This window comes from Lithobates pipiens, unplaced genomic scaffold (genome assembly GCF_037356315.1).
Source record: "Lithobates pipiens isolate NorthernLeopardFrog02 unplaced genomic scaffold, aLitPip1_a1.2 Scaffold_8, whole genome shotgun sequence".
In the NCBI taxonomy this organism is placed as follows: Eukaryota; Metazoa; Chordata; class Amphibia; order Anura; family Ranidae; genus Lithobates; species Lithobates pipiens.
This window is the reverse complement of record NW_027507903.1, coordinates 33,926,806-33,948,195: the sequence shown is the minus strand read 5'-3', so window position 1 is coordinate 33,948,195 and position 21,390 is coordinate 33,926,806.

Here is a 21,390-nt window from a genome sequence, read left to right as displayed (position 1 = left end):
AAAGTGCACAAGGCAAAACAGTCCATCAATATATATTGTAAAGCTGGGGGTTCTTTAGCTTCAGTGTAGAGCTTACCAGTGAGCCATTTAAGGATTTGTTAGTAGACACGTGTACTGCCAAAAAATGTGTTTGTTTTCGTTTCATTCCATTTTTTTTTCTTTTCATTTTTCGGGTCATTTGTTATGATCGCAATTTGAAAAGTCATAAATTCGTTAATTCATAAATTCGAAAATTCGTAATTTCATAAATTGAAAAATAAAAAAAGAACATCTGAAAATTCTAAATAATAACTAACTAATAATAACTAACTATTAAATTTTAGATATTGGAATTTGCTTTCAAATTTTACTGTTAGTGAGTGTAAAGAATAAAACTGTATCTGAAGTTAAGAATTATCCAAAATAACGAATGCCACATCTAAACAAATGGAAAGGAACTAATTAATAATGCATAATAATAATATAAAATTGTATTCATATTATTGTTATTATTATTATTATTATTACTGTTATTTATTATTATTAATGCATTACATTTGTTTAGATACAGCATTCATTATTTTGGATAATTTGTAACTTTGGATAAATTCATATTCGTTATGTTCACTAACCGCCACATTTGAAAGGAAATTCAAAAACTTTTAATTTAATAGTTAGCTATTTCAGATTTTGGAATTTTCTATTTTTTGGATTTTCAAATTTCAAATTTACGAATTTTTCGAATTTACGAATTTTCAAATATTCAAATTTATTCTGAAAAATGTGTTAACTGGGTTTTCGTTAATTCAGATGTTTCTAAATTAACACATTTGTCAAAATTTGTTAAACTAATTTGGAACAAAACATATTGCACATGTCTATTTATTAGCCTACTTTTATTAAACAAAATAACTTTCCATCCAGGATTGCCCACACAGGGGTTTCAACTGAAAAGCAATAATGTAATAACAAATGGAAAATACCAAGCCATCTGGCTCTTTGGTCAGGCGTTGATCTCGGACCTCTTGACCTCGTAACTGTTTCTCCATTTGGTACACACTCTGTACCTCTGCTCACACTCTTTTACAGCTTCCTTGCTGCTAAAGTCCATAGAATTTTGCTCCGTAAAACTGTCCTGTGCAGACATGCACACATCTCTCTTGCATACCAGGACTCCTCGAGAGGGTGGAGCCCAGAACCCTGGTTCTGACTCTACTATCAGACCCACACACACCTGAACAATCAGTGTGTCGGCTAGCCCTGAATCCTGGTCCCAGGATTGGAGGTTTCCTCCCAACCAGATAGCTGCGAAATCTCCAGGCTCCAGGTCCCCAAGTGGGCTTTACCAACCAGAGAGGAAACTGAAATCCAAAATTACAGAATTGTCCGGGAGCCCCTCAGCCTGCCTGGTTGAGAATCCTGGGTGACAAACCCCATGACAGGGAACCATATTGTCATACTGTTCAGTACAAAACAGTTCATACAGTGCATCCGAAAAGTATTTACAGCGCTTCACTTTTCCACATTTTGTTATGTTACAGCCTTATTTCAAAATGGATCTCCATGGATCAGACTTGTTTTTCCAACACATCCCACAGATGCTCGAATGGATTGAGATCTGGAGAATTTAGAGGGCAAGTCAACACCTCAAACTCAAGGTGAGTTCATATTATTAAATTAAAGTGATTGTAAAGACTCAACCTTCTGCATGCATCAGCCCCTCCAGCCTCCCTTAATACTTACCTGAGCCCCATCTCAATACAGTAATGTGTATGAGAGCAGTAGCTCTCCTGGGTCTCTTCCTCCTCATTGGCTGGGACAGCAGCGGGAGCCATCTGTCAATAACATCCAGTAAGCCAATGAGGAGAGAGTGGAAACGGGGCCGAGCCACGCTTCGCGTGTGAATGGACACACATAGTGGCAGCTCAGGAGCGAGTCTGCTCAGGTGCTTCATTGCAAGCAGATTGGTATGGAGGCACTTAGTAGGATGGAGGGGCCAGGAGTGCTGCTCGTGGGGGATTCTAGAACAGAAGGAATGGGGCTGTTCTTTGCAATACCATTTCACACAGAGCAGGTAAGTATGACATGTTTGTATAAGAAAGAAAAAAAAACTTTGTCTTTAATATCACTTTAAAGTGGTTGTAAAGCCACTATATTATGAAAATACAATCCCCTCTGTTAAATAAGGACATATATGACTACTGCATATGTTTTATTAAAAAGATGCAGATTTCTATCTGATTTCAAAGCACCTCTGGGCACTCACGTTACTCCTCATCTCTCTCCTCTCCTGGGCTGACAGCTCCAGCGGGCGAGGCCGAGAACTCCCACTGATGTCAGCTGGTAGGAAGGGAGGAGTGGAGGTGCTTTGAAAAATTAGGAAAATCTGCATATTTTTAATAAAACACATGCAGTCGGGCACATGTCCTTATTTAACACAGGAGATTGTATCATCATAATATACTTTTATTAGCAGCAAGAAGGGAAGGGGAGAGGATGACAGAGAAGAGCTACGGATAGCTGCGAATGATGGAGGCACATCAACTGACCACAGTGTCAGGGCTCAGCAGCCATGATAAACCGCAGTCAGTTTACAGGGGGAGGGCAGAACCAGGCAGGATCAGCCAGGTATTTCAGGTGATACAGGAGTCCAAATGAAACAGCACAAGCACTGCGCTGTATAACATGCTTTAGGGGAACAGGATCCATTTTTTAAATTTTGTTTAGGGTAACAAACACTTTAATATGTTAGTGGTCATAAAGTTATGGCTGATCGGTGTGTGTGTGTGTGTGTGTGTGTGTGTGTGTGTGTATATAATATATATTACAGCCATGGGCAAAAATATTGGCAACCGTGTATTTCTGTCAGATAATGCACCACTTCGCCTGGGAAATTGTTGCAATTACAAATGTTTAGGTATTCTCATGCTTATTTATTTTGCTTGTAATGGTATGACACAAAAAAAAGTGGAGAAACAAAAAGCCAAATCTCAAACATTCCATGCAAATGATTGGCATCTTATTAAAATTGTAAGAAATAATTGCATTCCAAGTTTGTGATGCTCCTGTAATTTGTAATTAAACTCACGTGTATCAATTAACAGGCGCTGACAATATAGAAATCACACCAGCAACCAGTTAATTAAAATGGTGAAAAATGTACTTAACCTTTCTGTTGTGTCTCTGTGTGCCACACGGAGCATGGAGAAGAGAAAGAGCAGCAAACAATTGTCTGAGGATTTGAGAACAAAAATTGTGGAAAAGCATGGACAATCTCAAAGTTCCAAGTCCATCTCCAGAGATCTTAATGATCCTATGTACACTGTGCTCAACATTGTGAAGAAGTTTCCAGCCCATGGCACTGTTGCTAATCTCCCTGGATGTGGATGAAAGAAAAAAATGAATCAAAGAGTTGCCAGACCAATCTATTAACCTTCTATGAGGAAGTGAATTGCCATCTAGATAAAGGAAGGCCTGTGGATGTGGTGTATCTGGATTTTGCAGAGGCATTTGATACAGTTCCCCACAAGTGTTTACTGTACACACTAAGGTCCGTTGGCATGGACCATTGAGTGAGTACATGGATTGAAAACTGGCTACAGGTACAGGCGAGAGTCCAATTGGTGGTGATACATGGGAAGTTCTCGGAATAGTCTGGTATGGAAAGTGGGGCCCCCCAGGGTTCTGTACTGGGACCAATCCTGTTTAATTTATTCATAAATTATCTGAAGGATGGGATAAACAGCTCAATCTCAGTATTTGCAGATGATACATAGTTAAGCAGGGCAAATACTTACACCTTACACCTAATACACCGTACAAGAAGACCTAAAAGTTAATGGGGTGGGCAACTACATGGCAAATGAGGTTTAATGTTGAAAAATGAAAATTAATGCATTTGGGTGCCAAAAATATGAATGCAATTTACTCGCTAGGGAGAGAACTTCTAGGGGAATCTTGGATGGAAAAGGACCTGGGGGTCCTAGTAGATGACAGGCTCAGCAATGGCATGCAATGCCAAGCTGCTGCAAGCAAAGCCAACAAAATATAGGTATTAAAAAAGGTATTCACTCCAGAGATAAAATGATAATTCTCACACTACGCAAGACTCTGGTCCGCCGGCACCTGGAGTATGCTGTCCAGTTCTGGGCACCAGTCCTCAGGGGGAATGCGCTGGAACTGGAGAGAGTCCAGAGATGGACAACAAAGTTAATTAGGGGACTGGAGGATCTCCTGAGGAGAGGAGATGCTTGAAAGGGGATATGATATCAATGCACAAATACTGTACTGGTGACCCCACAATAGGGAAAAAACGTTTCAGTGAAAGGGAATTTAAAAAGACACACGACCATTCACTAAAATTAGAAGAGAAGCGGTTTAACCTTAAAGCGGAGGTCCGCCCAAAAAAAATAAAAAATGTAAAAGCCAGCAGCTACACATACTGCAGCTACTGTCTTTTAATAATCGGACTCTTACCTGTCCTGGAGTCCAGCAATGTCAGCACCACAGCTGATGTTTCCATCAGCTGTTGGGTGCTGCCGCCGCCATTCTGGATAAGGGAACCTGGCAGTGTAGCCTGGCTTCACTCTGGGAACCTTACTGCACATGCGCGAAGCCCCGCTCCTCTCTCCTACTGGCCCGGGGACGAGGAGAAGGAGGGAGGAGCCCACGGTGATGTCATGGGCCGTGGCGTGGACTCCCAGAAGTGGGAACAGGATACCTGTAAAAGACAGGTAACCTGTCCCCCCTCCCCCCCGAAAGGTGCCAATTGTGGCACTGGAGGGGGAGAGGAGACAAATTAGGAGAAAATCCACTTTTGGGTGGAACTCCGCTTTAAACTGCATAAAGGGTTCTTTACTGTCAGAGCGGTAAGGATGTGGAATTATCTTCCACAAGCAGTGGTATCAGCAGGGAGCATTGATAATTAAAAAAAAACTATTAGATGGGTACCTTAACGACCACAACATACATAGGTATACAATGTACTATTAGCATAAACGCACACACATGAGTTGAACTGGATAGACTTGTGTCTTTTTTCAACCTCACCAACTATGTAAATTTGCCAAAACTTACCTGAGGAAGCCAAAATCCTTTTTGGAGAATGTGCTGTGGACAGACAAATCAAAATTACAGCTTTTTAATAAAGTCCATCATTCTACTGTTTTCAGAAAAAGAAATGAACCTTTAAAGAAAAGAATACAGTCCCTACAGTCAAACATGGTGGAGGTTCACTGATGTTTTGGGGTTGCTTTGCTGCTTCAGGCACTGCATGCCTTGACCGCGTGCTTGGCATTATGAAATCTATAGACTACTAAAGAATTCTGGGATGCAATGTAGGGCCCAGTGTCGGAAAGTTGGGTCTCCCTCAGAGGTCATGGGGCTTTCAGCCTGACAGTGACCTAAAACACACGTCAAAAAGCACCCAGAAATGGTTTTGGTGCTTGAGAGTACTGAACTGGCCAGCAATAAGTCCAGATCTAAATCCCACAGAGCACCTGTGGAGAGATTTTAAAACAGAAGTTGAGAAGAGGAACCCTTCCAATCTGAGAGACACGGAGGAGTTGGCAAAAGAAGAGTGGTCCAAAACTCCAGTAGAGAGATGTACTTTGATGGTTATAACAAGCGACTGATTTCAGTCAATTTGTCCAAGGTGTGTGCTACCGAAAATTGAGGGTGCCAATAATTTTGTCCAGTCCATTTTTGGACTTTTGCGTGCAATGTGTCAAATACGACTTTTTTTTTTCTCTACTTTTTTGTGCCATACCAATACAAACAAAAGAACTAAACATGAGACTCCCTAAAAAGGCCATTCTCAGCCAGGGTTCCGTGGAACCCTGGGGTTCCTCCAGAGGTTTCTAGGGGTTGCTTGAGCTGTGGCTGATGAACCACCTATTTGATGGTGCCTACAGACTTCAAGGTTCAGCACCAGTTAGCAAAGCCCAGAAGCACGACACCAAATATCTTTTTAGCTGTCTTTTAGGGTAGCATTCTGAACACAACTTTAAGGGGGACATTCTTCCTATTGACCACCGATATAAGGAGAATTGTTCCTATTGAGCCCTGATAATTTGGTTTTAGGAAGGGTTCCTCAAGACATGAAAATTATTTTTTGGGGTTCCTCCAGGGTTAAAAGGTTGAGAAAGCCTGGCCTAAACATTCGTAATTGCAACAATTTTCTGGGCAAAGTGGTGGATTATCAAACAGAAATGCAGGGGTGACAATGTTTTTCGCCATGACTGTATATGACTGATATATATATATATATATGTATGTACATTGAATTGTGGGTTTTAAGAATTTTATTGTGTGTAAAAAAATTGAAAAATCGGTCTGACAGTAAAAGGTTTCAATTATAATCTTTATATATATATGCAAACAATACAGGACATAATAAAACTGTAATTTCAGGCAATCAGCTAAATGCATCATTGAAATACATGTACATGTCTGTGAACTTTTCAAAACATTCTGTCATTTTGTTCAGCCAGGTGGCACAGCGGTGATGTTGTCTGAGCCACTAGGCAGCTTAATAACCAGCTGCCTTGTAATTCATCTAGGCTGTTGTTATGTGCTTTGGTGTGCTGCAATGCCATTCATTTTAAATAGCACCTCCATGCACCTCTACAACACACCTGTGTTGCAGTGTACCACAATGCACAGTATTACAGTAACATGCGTTGCGGTGCTCTGTTAAACAAAGTAATGCTGCAGATAAGATTTGAGATCCATTGTGGTGCGCTAGTTCAAATTTAAAGTGGTAGTAAACTCCAGATTTTTTTTTTTTTTATCTGAACCCCCCTGCAGCTTTATGCCATAATGTACTAGTATACTAGCACATTATAACAGACTTACCTGTCAAAGGATGCCCTGCAGGGCTGCACTGCTAGTTATCAAGTGCTTCCATCTTCACCCAGTTTTCCTTCTGGGTTCACTCCGTTCAGAAGCTGGAATGGCCAGCCCACAATGACATTACTCTTATACATTACTCTTATACATTATCATTAGCAGTAATCAGCATGGATTCATGAAGAATCGTTCTTGCCAAACCAATCTATTAACCTTCTATGAGGAGGTGAGTTGACATTAAAGGAAGGCCCGTAGACATGGTGTATCTGGATTTTGCAAAAGCATTTGACACAGTTCCCTATAAATGTTTACTGTACGAAATAAGGTCAGTTGGCATGGACCATAGGGTGAGTAGTACATGGATTGAAAACTGGCTACAAGGGTGAGTTCAGAGGGTGGTGATGAATGCGGAGTACTCAGAAAGGTCAGGGGTGGGTAGTGGGGTCCCCCAAGGTTCTGTGCTGGGACCAATCCTATTTAATTTGTTCATAAAGGACCTGGAGGATGGGGTAAACAGTTTAATCTCTGTATTTGCGGATGACACTAAGCTAAGCAGGGCAATAACTTCTCCGCAGGATGTGGAAACCTTGCAAAAAGAGACGGACAGGAGAGAGTACAGATGTGAGGTTTGCTGTGGAAGGGGGGAGGAGGGCTGGGGAGATGTGTAGGATGATGTGTTTAGAGGTGGGGGGATGGGGGCAAAGTGCTGGGTGCAGAGATCAGAACCCAGAAGGAGGGGTTGAAATGAGATATTACAGCGCACCCCTGCACTCTGTACGTTGCGCACCCCTTAACCCCTGCACGCTGTACGCAGCGCACCCCTGAACCCCTGCACTCTGTAGGTAGCGCACCCCTGAACCCCTGCACTCTATACATAGAGCACCCCTTGATCTGTGCACTCTGTATGTAACACACCCCTGAACCCCTACACTCTGTACATAGTGCACCCCTGAACCCCTGCACTCTGTATGTAGCACCAGCCCTGAACTCCTGCACTCTGTACCTATCACACCCCTTGATCTGTGCACTCTGTACGTAACGCACCCCTGAACCCCTGCACTCTGTACGTAATGCACCCCTGAACCCCTGCACTCTGTATGTAGTGCATTGCTGAACCCTGAACTCTGCATGTAGCATAATCCTGAACCCCTGCACTCTGTACGTAGCGCACCCTTGAATCCGTGCTCTCTGTACGTAGCGCATGGCTCAACCTTGCTCTCTGTATGTAGCATAATCCTGATGTAATCCTGAACTCTGCACTGTGTACGTAGTGTGACCCAGATACAACCGGCCCTTTGAGGGCAACTGCACTGCTGATGCAGTCCAGGATGAAATTTAGTTTGACACCCCTGACGTAGAGGGTTCTTTACTGTAATGCCTTGTACACACGGTCGGACATTCCAACAACAAAACATTGTCCTAAACTGGTGTTGCATACACATGGTCGGACAAAGCTGTCGGAAAAACGTTCGGAACGTTCGTTCATTACGACGGGACTATGTTGAGGCTAGTAGCCAATAGCTTTGGTGTCATAATTTGATCTGCGCATGCGTGGCACTTTGTCTGATCGGAATTCTCTACAAACGATCGGAAAAAGTCAGATTAGATTTTTTTGTCTGAACATTTGAGATCCTGCTCTCAAATTTTTTTCTGTCTGAATTTCCAATGGAAAAAGTCCGATAGAGCCCACACACGATCAGATTTTCTGACGATATAATCTGATCGGACCTTTTCCGTCGGAATTTCGGACCGTGTGTACAAGGCATAAGAGCGGCAAGGATGTGGAATTCCTATCCACAGGTGGTGGTCTCAGCGGGGGGCATCGATAGTTTCAAAAAACTATTAGATAAGCACCTGAACGACCACAACATACAGGGATATACAATGAAATACTAACATATAATCACACACATAGATTGGACTTGATGGACTTGTGTCTTTTTTCAACCTCGCCTACTATGTAACATTCAGGAACACAGATTAGCACCTCTCGTACTGAATGTATGTAATGACAAAGAGTGGTGCGGTGTGCTGGAGATTCTATTGTTGCAGTGGGGGGATCTATTAGGGCAGGGGAGGTCTATTATTGCTGAGAGAGATCTATTGCTGAGGGAGGGGTCTATTGTCCCCGTCTGATGGAAGGCCTATCGATGCTGGCTGATGGGAGATCTATTATTGTTGGCGGGAGTCTATCATTGCTGGGGTTAATATATTATTACTTGGATAAATAAATAAATAAAGTTGTGCTATGGAAAAACCAAAAACAAAGCAAGATCTCCAATGTGATAGAAATATAAAGAATAGAAAGTGAAGGAAGAAAAGAAAATATACTGGGTTAGAGCTGCCTGTGCCTGAAGCCCTCACTTCCTTAGTGGGGAGGAGAGGGAAATGGAAAGTGTAAAATAAAAAGGTATGGCGCTAAACCCTATCAGTGATGTGATAAATTAACCTATCACCAAAACCTGGTGTTTTTTTATATAAAAAGAAAAAGCTGTTGGCAGTAGCGTGCAAAGATTTCCTAAAACAATTTTGTATCCTAATTGGAAAAAATATATGTGTGATCAATATGGAATCAACATTCGTGTTCCATCATAATTATGACCGAAATAGATATTAAGTTATCTTATACGTGTCAGCCTACTATGAGTGAATACCAAAAATATGTAAACATTCATTTAGATATACAAAATGGTGAAAATGTTGTTTGTATCCAACAATGTGCTAGTTCAAAACAAACTGTGCAAACCTGTGCAAAATAAGTGCAAAAAAACAACTAGGGATCAGAACAGCCAGGGATCAGAAATATGTTCAACCAATAATCGCATGAAGACGCATCTATGTCCAATATAAGTCCAAAATTAATGTTTGGCTTAATGATACTGCCTCCTCAGATTATTGCTGTAATTGATGCGTAAAGTCAATAGGGAATATTTCATTCACTTGTGCAAACAGTGCGGGTCTTCAATTAGAAAACTTCATCCCCGGTGCGCCACTCAGTGCTATAGTATGTAAATGCTCTCACCAGAGTTAATGCCCCTTATGGGGCTGGATGGACCTTCACAATGTAAGCCACTGTGCTGCTCTCTGGCTGCTGCTGGTGCACTGGGTGAAGCTTCGCTATTCCGTCCGTATGGTCTCCAACGTTAATTATATATGAGGAAAGACATATCAATAGTGTAATACATTCTTAACCAGATCGTTCGTTTATTAATATTAAAAACTACTCACATTTTACATTAAAAGCATATGCATATGGAAAAAACTCAGCCGTTCGTCTCTATCCGTTCAAACGAGGCTCCAGAGGACGTCAGAGTGACGAAACGCGTAGGGAGTGGCCACGTTGTGTGCACTCGTTTGAACGGATAGAGACGAACGGCTGAGTTTTTTCCATATGCATATGCTTTTAATGTAAAATGTGAGTAGTTTTTAATATTAATAAACGAACGATCTGGTTAAGAATGTATTACACTATGGATATGTCTTTCCTCATATATAATTAACGTTGGAGACCATACGGACGGAATAGCGAAGCTTCACCCAGTGCACCAGCAGCAGCCAGAGAGCAGCACAGTGGCTTACATTGTGAAGGTCCATCCAGCCCCATAAGGGGCATTAACTCTGGTGAGAGCATTTACATACTATAGCACTGAGTGGCGCACCGGGGATGAAGTTTTCTAATTGAAGACCCGCACTGTTTGCACGAGTGAATGAAATATTCCCTATTGACTTTACGCATCAATTACAGCAATAATCTGAGGAGGCAGTATCATTAAGCCAAACATTAATTTTGGACTTATATTGGACATAGATGCGTCTTCATGCGATTATTGGTTGAACATATTTCTGATCCCTGGCTGTTCTGATCCCTAGTTGTTTTTTTGCACTTATTTTGCACAGGTTTGCACAGTTTGTTTTGAACTAGCACATTGTTGGATACAAACAACATTTTCACCATTTTGTATATCTAAATGAATGTTTACATATTTTTGGTATTCACTCATAGTAGGCTGACACGTATAAGATAACTTAATATCTATTTCGGTCATAATTATGATGGAACACGAATGTTGATTCCATATTGATCACACATATATTTTTTCCAATTAGGATACAAAATTGTTTTAGGAAATCTTTGCACGCTACTGCCAACAGCTTTTTCTTTTTATATAAAAAAACACCAGGTTTTGGTGATAGATTAATTTATCACATCACTGATAGGGTTTAGCGCCATACCTTTTTATTTTACATATTATTACTTGGGATGGGGGGTATTTTATTGCGGAGGGGTCTAATTGTTGTGGGGGGAGTTTATTGTTTCTGGGGGTCTATTGTTGCTGGTCATCAATTATAATGGAGGAGGATCTATAGTTGAGGGAGGGGTCTGATCTTGCTGGCTGCTAGAAGGTCAACTGATTCTTTCTGGTGGGTTAGATCTATTGTTGCGAGAGGGGTATTTTGCTGTGGGGTTCTTTTGTTATTGGGGGAGATCTGTTGTTGCTGGGGGGGTCTATTGTTGCTGGTTGCAGGGGATCTATTTTACCGCTTTTATTTTTTTTAATTAACAAATTTGATAGAAATTATTTAGCACCACAAAATACTTGATTATGTATTCTCTAAAAGAGGCAGCACTGGGCATTGGGTAGGGGCTGGAACCAAGGGACGGTGCTCAGAGATGGGTAGAGGGTGGAGACAAGGAGTGATTTGCAAGGGGGTGAGTACCTGCACCTATTCGCTAAGAAAAAAATCCCTGCACATGCACCTGGGATTCACATAACCATGGCATAAAGCAGGTGTGTGACGGACCGCCTGGTACCCCTCCTGCCCTCCAATCACTCCCAGCAGACGAGTAGCTAATAGCAGCCCTTTACCCCAAGCATCATATGCAGACAGGATGTTGAGGCAAAACCAAAGGAATAACTGTTTATTGAAACCCAGACCCCACCATGCCTCCCTTGTCTATGTGCTGGAAAACATGTCCACAATAAGTCTTGATTAGCAAGGATGTGCCTCCCGGGATGCCCAGAAACAGTTACATAAAGTACATCACGCCACACGTTTCTAAATGAGCCACCCCAGATCCAGCTCGGATCTAGGTTACCAAGTAGCACATCTTTAAGCTGAAATAGTATAAAAAGTTAATAATATGAAGTTGGTAGTAGCCGGGGAAAACTGGCCAAATGCTGCATTATGCAGCTCCCAAGGACCAGACAGGGCAAGATAAGTAATATGCCCAAGAAGAGTTCCATATCCCCGGTTGGTGAAGGTGCATCTGTCTGACACAATATTCCCACAGACGCACCACTGTTCTGGGGACTTCCTGGCCGCATAATCTCAGTAGATACTCCCGGCCAGTGAAAGGGTTTCAGGACCTGGCTCTCCTTCATTCTCTGACCAGGAGAAGCAGACAAAATCTCCGGTCTCCTCCATGGGCCAGTGCGTAGAAGCAGGGCCATCTTTAATAATAATAATGGGCAAACATTTTCTTGCCCCCTCCCCCCATTCCAAGACATACAAAAAAATAGCAGGTAGACTAAAAATCAGTTTAATCAGTTTACTGCAGAAGATCATGCAGCGATTTCAACTGGTTGCCAGAGGTTAAAGCCTATCCTTACTGCTCACTGACTGGTTGCTAGAGGTTACAACTCATAATTTATGATTGGTTGCTAGAAGTTACTGCACATTATTACCACTCACAAATTGGTTGCTAGAGATTATAGCACATTATTACTGCTCACTCTTTGGTTACTAGGGGTTACAGCACGCCATTACCACACTGATTGGTTTCTAGAGATTACAGCAGATCACTACTGTTCATTGATTGATTGCTACAGATTACTGCACATCATTACCACTCACTGAGCAGTGGAGCAATCCCAAATAATTGAGCAAGTAAAGTGGCACATTAATACACATACTACAGGAGAAGGTCAGAGACTGCAGACATACTAAAGGAGAACGTCAGAGACTCTGGACATACTACAGGAGAACATCAGAGACTGTGGACATACTACAGGAGAGCATAAGAGCCTGTGGACATAGTACAGGAGAGAGTTAGAGACTGCAGACATACTACAGGAGATGGTCAGAGACTGCAGACATACTACAGGAGAGTGTCAGACTGCAGACATACTACAAGAGAGCATCAGAGACTGTAGACATAGCACAGGAAAGCATCAGAGACTGCAGACATACTACAGGAGAATGTCAGAGACTGAGGACATACTACAGGAGAATGTCAGAGACTGAGGACATACTACAGGAGAATGTCAGAGACTGAGGACATACTACAGGAGAATGTCAGAGACTGAGGACATACTACAGGAGAATGTCAGAGACTGAGGACATACTACAGGAGAACGTCAGAGACTACGGACATACTACAGGAGAGTGTCAGAGACTGCAGACATACTACAGGAGAGCATCAGAGACTGAAGATATACTACAGGAGAGCATCAGAGACTGCAGACAGAGTACAGGAGAGTGTCAGAGACTGCAGCATACTACAGGAGATTGTCAGAGAACTTTCAGCAATGCACATCTTTTACAGTTGAAATACGCAGCTCAGGGTTCAGAATAGCAGTCAGGCATTCTATGGGTGTAAGGACATATCTGGCCAGATTGGCTCATCATACACTTTCAGAGGTGGGGCTCCCACTCCGATCACTGCTATCACTTCAGCTGCTCCCTCCCGAGCATACAGGCTGCATGGGGTGGGGGTCAGAGCATCAGTGGTGCTCCCGGCTCCGCCTACTCTCTGCCGGCTCGGTTTGCTTGGGAATACAGCCTCCCGTGTCCTCAGTGCGCTCTGCAAGCCATCATCTAAGCCCCAATTTGCAGACAGCGCAGGTTTAAGAGGAGGCTACTTTGAAGCCCCAGCAAATATTGGGCTCAGGGCAGTTGCCCCGTTTGCCCTACAATAAATAAATGGCCTTGGGTCGAAGGCTAGCCCCTAGTCTTCTCCAAAAGCCCCTGTCCTGGTTTGGTCTGTCACATTGGGGTTATTTACTAAAGGAAAATCCACTTTGCACTGCAAGTGCACTTGGAAATAAAGTCGCTGTAGATCCAAGGGGGACATGCAAGGAAAATAAAAAACAGCATTTTATCTTGAACATGATTGGATGATAAAAATCAGCAGACCTTCCACTCATTTCAGATCTACCCCTTATCCCGCGTACACACGATCAAACAATCCGGTGGAAAAGTCCGGCAAACTCAAGTCCGCCAAACAATCCCCCCGTGTGTAGCCTCCGGCATACTTTTTTGACCCGAAAGTACGGCGGACTTAGAATGCCGTGTTGCACACCAATCTGCCCGCCGTACTCGCATTTCAGCGGACAATCCGGCCGTGTGTGTGCCAGTCCGCCGTACTTTTGAAATGAGCGGACTTTTCCCACCCGGAGAAAAGTCCGCTCATTTCGAGCGGGTCTCCAGGTAGGCGGGGCCCGCGAAGGAGACGTCGCTGGCCCCGCCGCCTGGTATGGGCTTAAAGGGGAACCCCCAACGCCGAAAAAAATCGGCGTGGGGGTCCCCCAAAGTCCACAACAGACCCTTGTCCGAGCACGCTACCCGGCCGGCCAGGAAAGGGGGGCGTGCGAGCGCCCCCCCCCCTCCTGAGCCGTATCAGGCCGCGTGCCCTCAACATGGGGGGGGTGCCTTGGGGAAGGGGGGCCGCGCGGCCCCCCCACCCCAAAGCACCTTGTCCCCATGTTGATGAGGACAAGGGCCTCTTCCCGACAACCCTGGCCGTTGGTTGTCGGGGTCTGTGGGCAGGGGGCTTATCTGAATCCGGGAGCCCCCTTTAATAAGGAGGCCCCCGGATACCGGCCCCCCACCCTATGTGAATGAGTATGGGGTACAATGTACCCCTACCCATTCCCCTGTAAAATAAAAGTACAAAAAAAAACACAACACACAAGATAAAATACTTTATTGCACAGCTCCGGGGGTCTTCCGTCTTCGGGGGTCTTCTCGCCGGACTCCTCCGCTATCTTCTTGTAGCTATTTTGCTAGCGGAGGAGTCCGGCTTTCTTCCTCGCCGCCGGCCTCTTCTCCCGACTTCGGGGGTCTTGTCCCCCTCTTCGGTTCTTCTGTCGCCACCGCCTTCCGTTCTTCTTCTTCTTCTTCTCCTTCTTCTCCAGGAGATGTTGACTCAACGCTCTCTCTGGCCACAATGCCAGGGACGCGCTGCGTGGCCACTTATATAGGGACAAGGGGCGGTGTCACATGGCTTTATGTCACATGGGTTGATGTCACATGGTGACCCCGCCCCCTTACGATGTCACAGTCCCCATGTGACATCAACCCATGTGACCAACCCATGTGACATAAAGCCATGTGACACCGCCCCTTGTCCCTATATAAGTGGCAGCGCAGCGCTTCCCTGGCATTGTGGCCGGAGAGATCGTCGAGTCAACATCTCCTGGAGAAGAAGAAGAAGAACGGAAGGCGGCGGCGGCGGCGACAGAAGACCGGGCCACCGCCTGTAAAAGAGCTATAAGAAGGCGCGGTGGCCCGGCAGAAGAACCGAAGAGGGGGACAAGACCCCCGAAGTCGGGAGAAGAGGCTGGCGGAGAAGTCCGGCGAGAAGACCCCCGAAGACGGAAGACCCCCGGAGCTGTGCAATAGAGTATTTTATCTTGTGTGTGCCAGATGTGGCCCACGGGTCATAGTGTGGAGACCCCTATTCTAGCCAATAGAATTTGTTTATGGATGTCCCAAAAGAAAACATACTGACCATAGCGTAATACTGTCTATATCATATTTATTAAAAAGTAAGGTAATGCACTTACATTTGTGTAGAAGTTCCCCATTGATAACATCTACTAATGACGAAACGCGTCTGGAGGAAAGCACGTAGTGATGTCACCATGCGTTTTTACCAGGAGGACGGGCTCCGTGTTGCTTTTGCCGGCCAGCTTTTTTTAATATGCATACAATCTTATACACAAATGTAAGTGCATTACCTTACTTTTTAATACATATGGGCTAGACAGTAATACGCGATGGTCAGTTTGTTTTCTTCTGGGACCTCTATTTGAGTATAAGACCGACACCATAGGTGAAGAGAGGAAGCTATCTACATGATCCAGCCCACCATCTGCAAGCTAAAGGCCTTGGCTGGGTTATAGCCATCTGTCCTTTTATGCTTGCTATCTGGTAAGCTGATATTAATTACGGTGGTCGGGTACTCTCCTGTCTGTGTGTATACACTGTGGTGACATCAAGTTTTTTCAAGTGTTCATATGGACTTTTCCTATATGTTTTATGTTTTTGATCAGATTTACTGATTGAGACTTTTTTTCTATTTCCAGTTATTTCTTGTGTGTATATCCCACTTTATGCTGCTGCTTGTTTAGATTTGTTTATGCTCTGTATATAAATCGAGTATTATTTAAAGAGCAGTATTTTCCCCTTTTGCTTTTTAGAATCTGTTTATGTTTGGCCCCCAGCTACATCACTAACCTAGTCTCAAAATACCAACCTAATCGTTCTCTTCATTCCTCCCAAGACCTCCTGCCCTCTAGCTCCCTCGTCACCTCCTCCCATGCTCACTTCCAGGACTTTTCCAAGGCTTCTCCCATCCTTTGGAACTCCTTATCCCAATTTGTCCGTTTATCTCCCTCTCTGTTTGCTTTTAGATGACCCTGGAAAACCCTCCTCTTCAGACAAGCCTATTCTGCCCACACTGGAAGTAAACCCTGATGGGTTTACTTCCTCTTTGATTCCCTGCAAAGGTAAAGCATAATGGACTACTATGCATCGCATAGTAGTCCATTATGTGTCACTTACCTGACACAGGAGCCAGCGAAGTCACCGCTGTCCCCTGTAGTCCGGCGCATCCATCTTCTCGGTGGGTCTCGCTGCTCCGCCAGTGTCATTCGACGAAGCCGCGATGACGTCACTCCCGCGCATGCGCACGGGAGCCACCACTCGCGGCATATCGCCGTTGACAGCCATGCGCTCAGTGCGCCTGCACGCTGCTGTCTACGGCGCATGCACCGTAGACAGCGGTGCCTGTCTTTTGGCAAATATCTCCTAAACCGTGTAGGTTTAGGAGATATTTCTTAGACCTACAGATAAGCCTTAATCTAGGCTTACCTGTAGGTCAAAGTGGTTTGTAAGGGTTTACAAACACTTTTACAACTGTACTTTTATTTTTTCCATCGGCTCATCCCCCGCAGCTATTACCTTTTGTATCACTTGACCCTCCCTCCTAGATTGTAAGCTCCAATGAGCAAGGCCCTCTGATTCCTCCTGTATTGAATTGTATTGTAACTGTAATGTCTGCCCTCATGTTGTAAAGCACTGCGTAAACTGTTGACGCTATATAAATCCTGTATAATAATAATTAAAAATAGTAATGATGCTTCTAAACACCATACACAAGTAAAAGCTCAATTTTTTTATGTTTTTTTTTTCTGCCAGCTCCTATCAGAACGATCCAGTGTACATAGGATTATTTAATACACAAGTGTATTAAATAATCCTATGTAGGTGGCTTGGCCGCTGACTGGAATGGCCGCATAATCCCGGAGCTCCGTTCATCCACCGAGCTACACGCAGCATACAGCCCCCTCGATTGCACCGATCGGTTCCGCGAACGGACACAGCTTCCCCCGCATCCCCGGGGACATGACCCGCGGTAGATCCGTCGTCCACGGAGCACGAAAACTGACGGATTTCTATATGATGCCCGCCTGCATCCAGGCCCAAGATGGCGCTGAACGAGACGTACTCCCAGCGCCTCAGGCGAATCCCGCGGCCTTGGCGGCCCTCACGCACACGGAGGATCACCTCTCAGATATGGAGGAATCTGGGGCTCAGCAGCGTCCACCGAGTCTGTCACCGGCTGATAGGGGTAAGAGATCTGCCATGTCCCCAGCACATTCTCCCTCTAAGCCGCCCCCTGTGAAGAGACAGCATGGCGCTGACACTTTTAGTTCCACAGCAACATCAGGAGACCCCTGCTCTTCACTAGCAGATTACAATACCTCTGACAGCCCTGCTTCTGAGCACACCCTGAAGGCTATGCTACTTTCTTTGCAAGCAGATATGCAAAAAGAACTTAGAGCATCCATTAATCATTTATTAGATAGAGTTGATGACATGGAAATACGTATTGATCACATTGAGCACCACCTGTCTGCAGCTACCAGTTCCCACAACACCATGGTGGACGTTCAAGATGAACACTCTGCTGCCATTCAACAGCTGCGTCTTAAAGTCGCAGACCTTGAAGACCGCTCGAGGCGGAACAATATTAAAATCCGCGGAGTGCCAGAAAATGTGTCACCTCCTGACATAACCCCATATCTGCATCAACTATTTCGTAAGCTTGTACCCACCTTAACACCACAGGATCTCCTCATCGATAGAGCACACAGAATCCACAAACCGCAGCACTTGCCCGACTCCATTCCCAGAGATATCCTAGCTAGGATACATTTTTTCAATTCTAAGGAAATGATTATGAGAGCCGCAAGAACCATGCGTATCCTTCCTGATCCTTACACTAAAATTCAGCTCTATAATGACATCTCGGCCGCCACCTCACAGACGCGCAAAGCATTTTCACAGATAACAGCGACGCTCATTGAGCACAAAATCGCATACAAATGGGGATTCCCCACTAAGCTCCTGGTAAGCTACCAGCAACAACAGGTCGCCTTCCTGACTCCCAAAGACGGGTTCAAACAGTTACATAACTGGGGCATTTCGCCTAACATCCCACAGGCGCCACCACTAAATGCTAGATCCACCAGGATCCCTGCTAAATGGGCTACTAAAGCTAAAGCATAATTTTCCGCGGTAACCGGTATGCTCATCAGTTCACCTTCTTTATTGGCTGTTTTTTTTTTTGTACACGAGTAAAGCGTGGATGACTGTCTCACCTTCATTGAACACTCCACGCCAACTTGCCATTGTGTGCTAGGCACACGGCATCATATTCTGTTCCTTTTTGGTGTTGTTTTTCCCTTATTTCTTTTTTTTACTGTTGGTACTATCTACAGGTACCGTTCATTAAGTTGCTACCACCTCTGTGTCATCCGGTCAGTGATACGGAGGCGAACATACAGTTTATTGTTGTTCTACTTTCCTGTCGTTTTTTTTAGTAATAACTATTAGCATTTGTTAAGATTTACGATTGCTTTCTTGTTGACAGTCTAATTGACAACCACTTACCTTCTACTTAGGTTCGTTCATACTCAGTACCATATTGACAACTGCATCTGGTCTAGCATGTCCCTTACTATCACCTCCCTTAATGTGAAGGGATTAAATAGCCCTTTTAAGTGTTCCCTCTTATGGAGGGAAGCAGCTGCTTCCCGCTCAGACATCTTATGTGTCCAGGAGACCCATTTGTCTTCCCAGAATCCCCCCCAATGTACCAATAAACGGTACCCGCACATCTTCCATTCCTGCACGAACAAAAAAGTTAGAGGTGTGCTGATAGCAGTGCGATCTAATGTTGCACTCACAGTATCCAACGTAGAACAAGACCCTGATGGTAGATTTTTGATCCTAGCTGCTAGCTTCAACAATAAGCCCTTGGTAATTGTCAACATTTATGCTCCCAACTCACATCAAAAACCCTTTTTTAAATCCATTCTGGCCAAAATTCAACATTATCCGAGAGACCAAAATATTATATGTGGGGATTTCAACACAGTGATTGATCACACACTTGACTCCTCCACCCCTCTAAGGAGGCGATCTACTGCCCTCTCATCCTTGCTTCGTTTAGAGGACCTTTATGACCCCTGGAGGTGTCACCATGGTACTGAGAGGGATTACACATTTTATTCTAATGCCCAGAGAACATACTCCAGAATTGACCTGTTCCTGACATCTAAAGTGTTGCTTCAAGCGGTGTCTTCCACCAATATTGGAGTTATTTCGTGGTCTGACCACGCCCCTATCTCAATGGTTATCAACCTATCTTCATCCGTTTCCCCACTAACATTATGGCGCTTGAACGCTAACCTAATAAGCACTAAGGACATTAAGGAACAGGTCCAGTCTGCTATAGATAAATATTTTGCCTTGAATCAACATTCTATCTCCAATGACACTATCTATTGGAATGCCCATAAGGCGGTTATCCGCGGGGTTCTATTGAAACTAGGGGCCCAGGAGAAGAGAAAACGCACTGCGACCCTGAACGCCCTCCTTGACAAAATAAAGTCCCTAGAACGCAGAAACATGCTTGCCCCCTCTGATGCCATACACACTGAATTGGGCAAACTTAGGTCAGAATTGAGTGCCCACTTACAGAACAAACATGAGTTTTACCTCCGCAAACTCAAACTTACATGGTACTCACAGGGAAACAAGTCTGGGAAAACTCTAGCCCAACAATATAAGCGTAAGACAGCTCAGAACACAATTGCATACTTGGAAGACCCTAAGGGGACCAGGCTCACTAATCCCAAAGATATTGCCAACTGTTTTGGTTCATTCTATAACCAATTATACAATTTAAAAGACTCCCCGACTGAAACACAGCCCACTCCTACCAATATCCAGACTTTTCTCTCTAACGTATCTCTCCCCTGCCTAACCCCTTCACAATCGACTGACTTAGCTTTACCTTTTTCGCCCCAGGAAATTAGGAATGCCATTAAAGCCCTACCTCTACATAAAGCCCCGGGCCCGGACGGCTTTAGTAATGAATATTACAAAACATTTGCAGACACATTAATTCCACATTTATGCAACTCATTTAACCGAATGCTTACCACAGGGGAGATCCCCACGGACTCCCTAGAGGCCACTATTACCACTATACATAAGCCGGGTAAAGCACCGCACGACCCAGCAAACTATCGTCCGATCTCACTTCTCAACTCCGACCTAAAAATATTTGCCAAACTTTTCGCTACACGTCTGTCACAACATATGACTTACCTAATACACCCGGACCAGGTAGGTTTCATCCCCCGACGTCAAGCCTCAGATGGCACCCGTAGGTTTGTAGATCTCATCCACTGGGTTGAACGGAATCGAACGCCTTCTCTGCTGATCTCTTTGGACGCAGAGAAGGCGTTCGATAGGGTTCACTGGGGATATCTTGAAGCAGTGTTAAGAAAATTTGGGTTGGTTGGTAATTTTTTACAGGCTGTTATGGGCCTGTACTCAACACCCACGGCAAGGATTCGTACTTCGGGCATCCTTTCCAACCCATTCAAAATTACTAATGGTACTAGGCAGGGATGCCCGCTTTCCCCATTGATTTTTGCTCTAGTAATGGAACCGCTGGCCCAGACGATTCGCTTACACCCTAAGATTGCAGGTATAGATGTGGGAGATACATGTCATAAGATAGGATTATACGCAGATGACGTGATCATAGCTCTCACTGACCCGGATAAGTCGTTACCCTCTCTGACTGATGTCTTACGTGATTTTAGTGCAGTGTCCATGTACAGATTAAATCACACAAAATCTGCTATGCTCGGCTTTAATATCCCACCATCGCTGAAATTAGACATATCCAACATCTCTCCTTTCTCCTGGGCCCCCAGTGCTTCCATGATGTATTTAGGAATTCAACTGACTTCC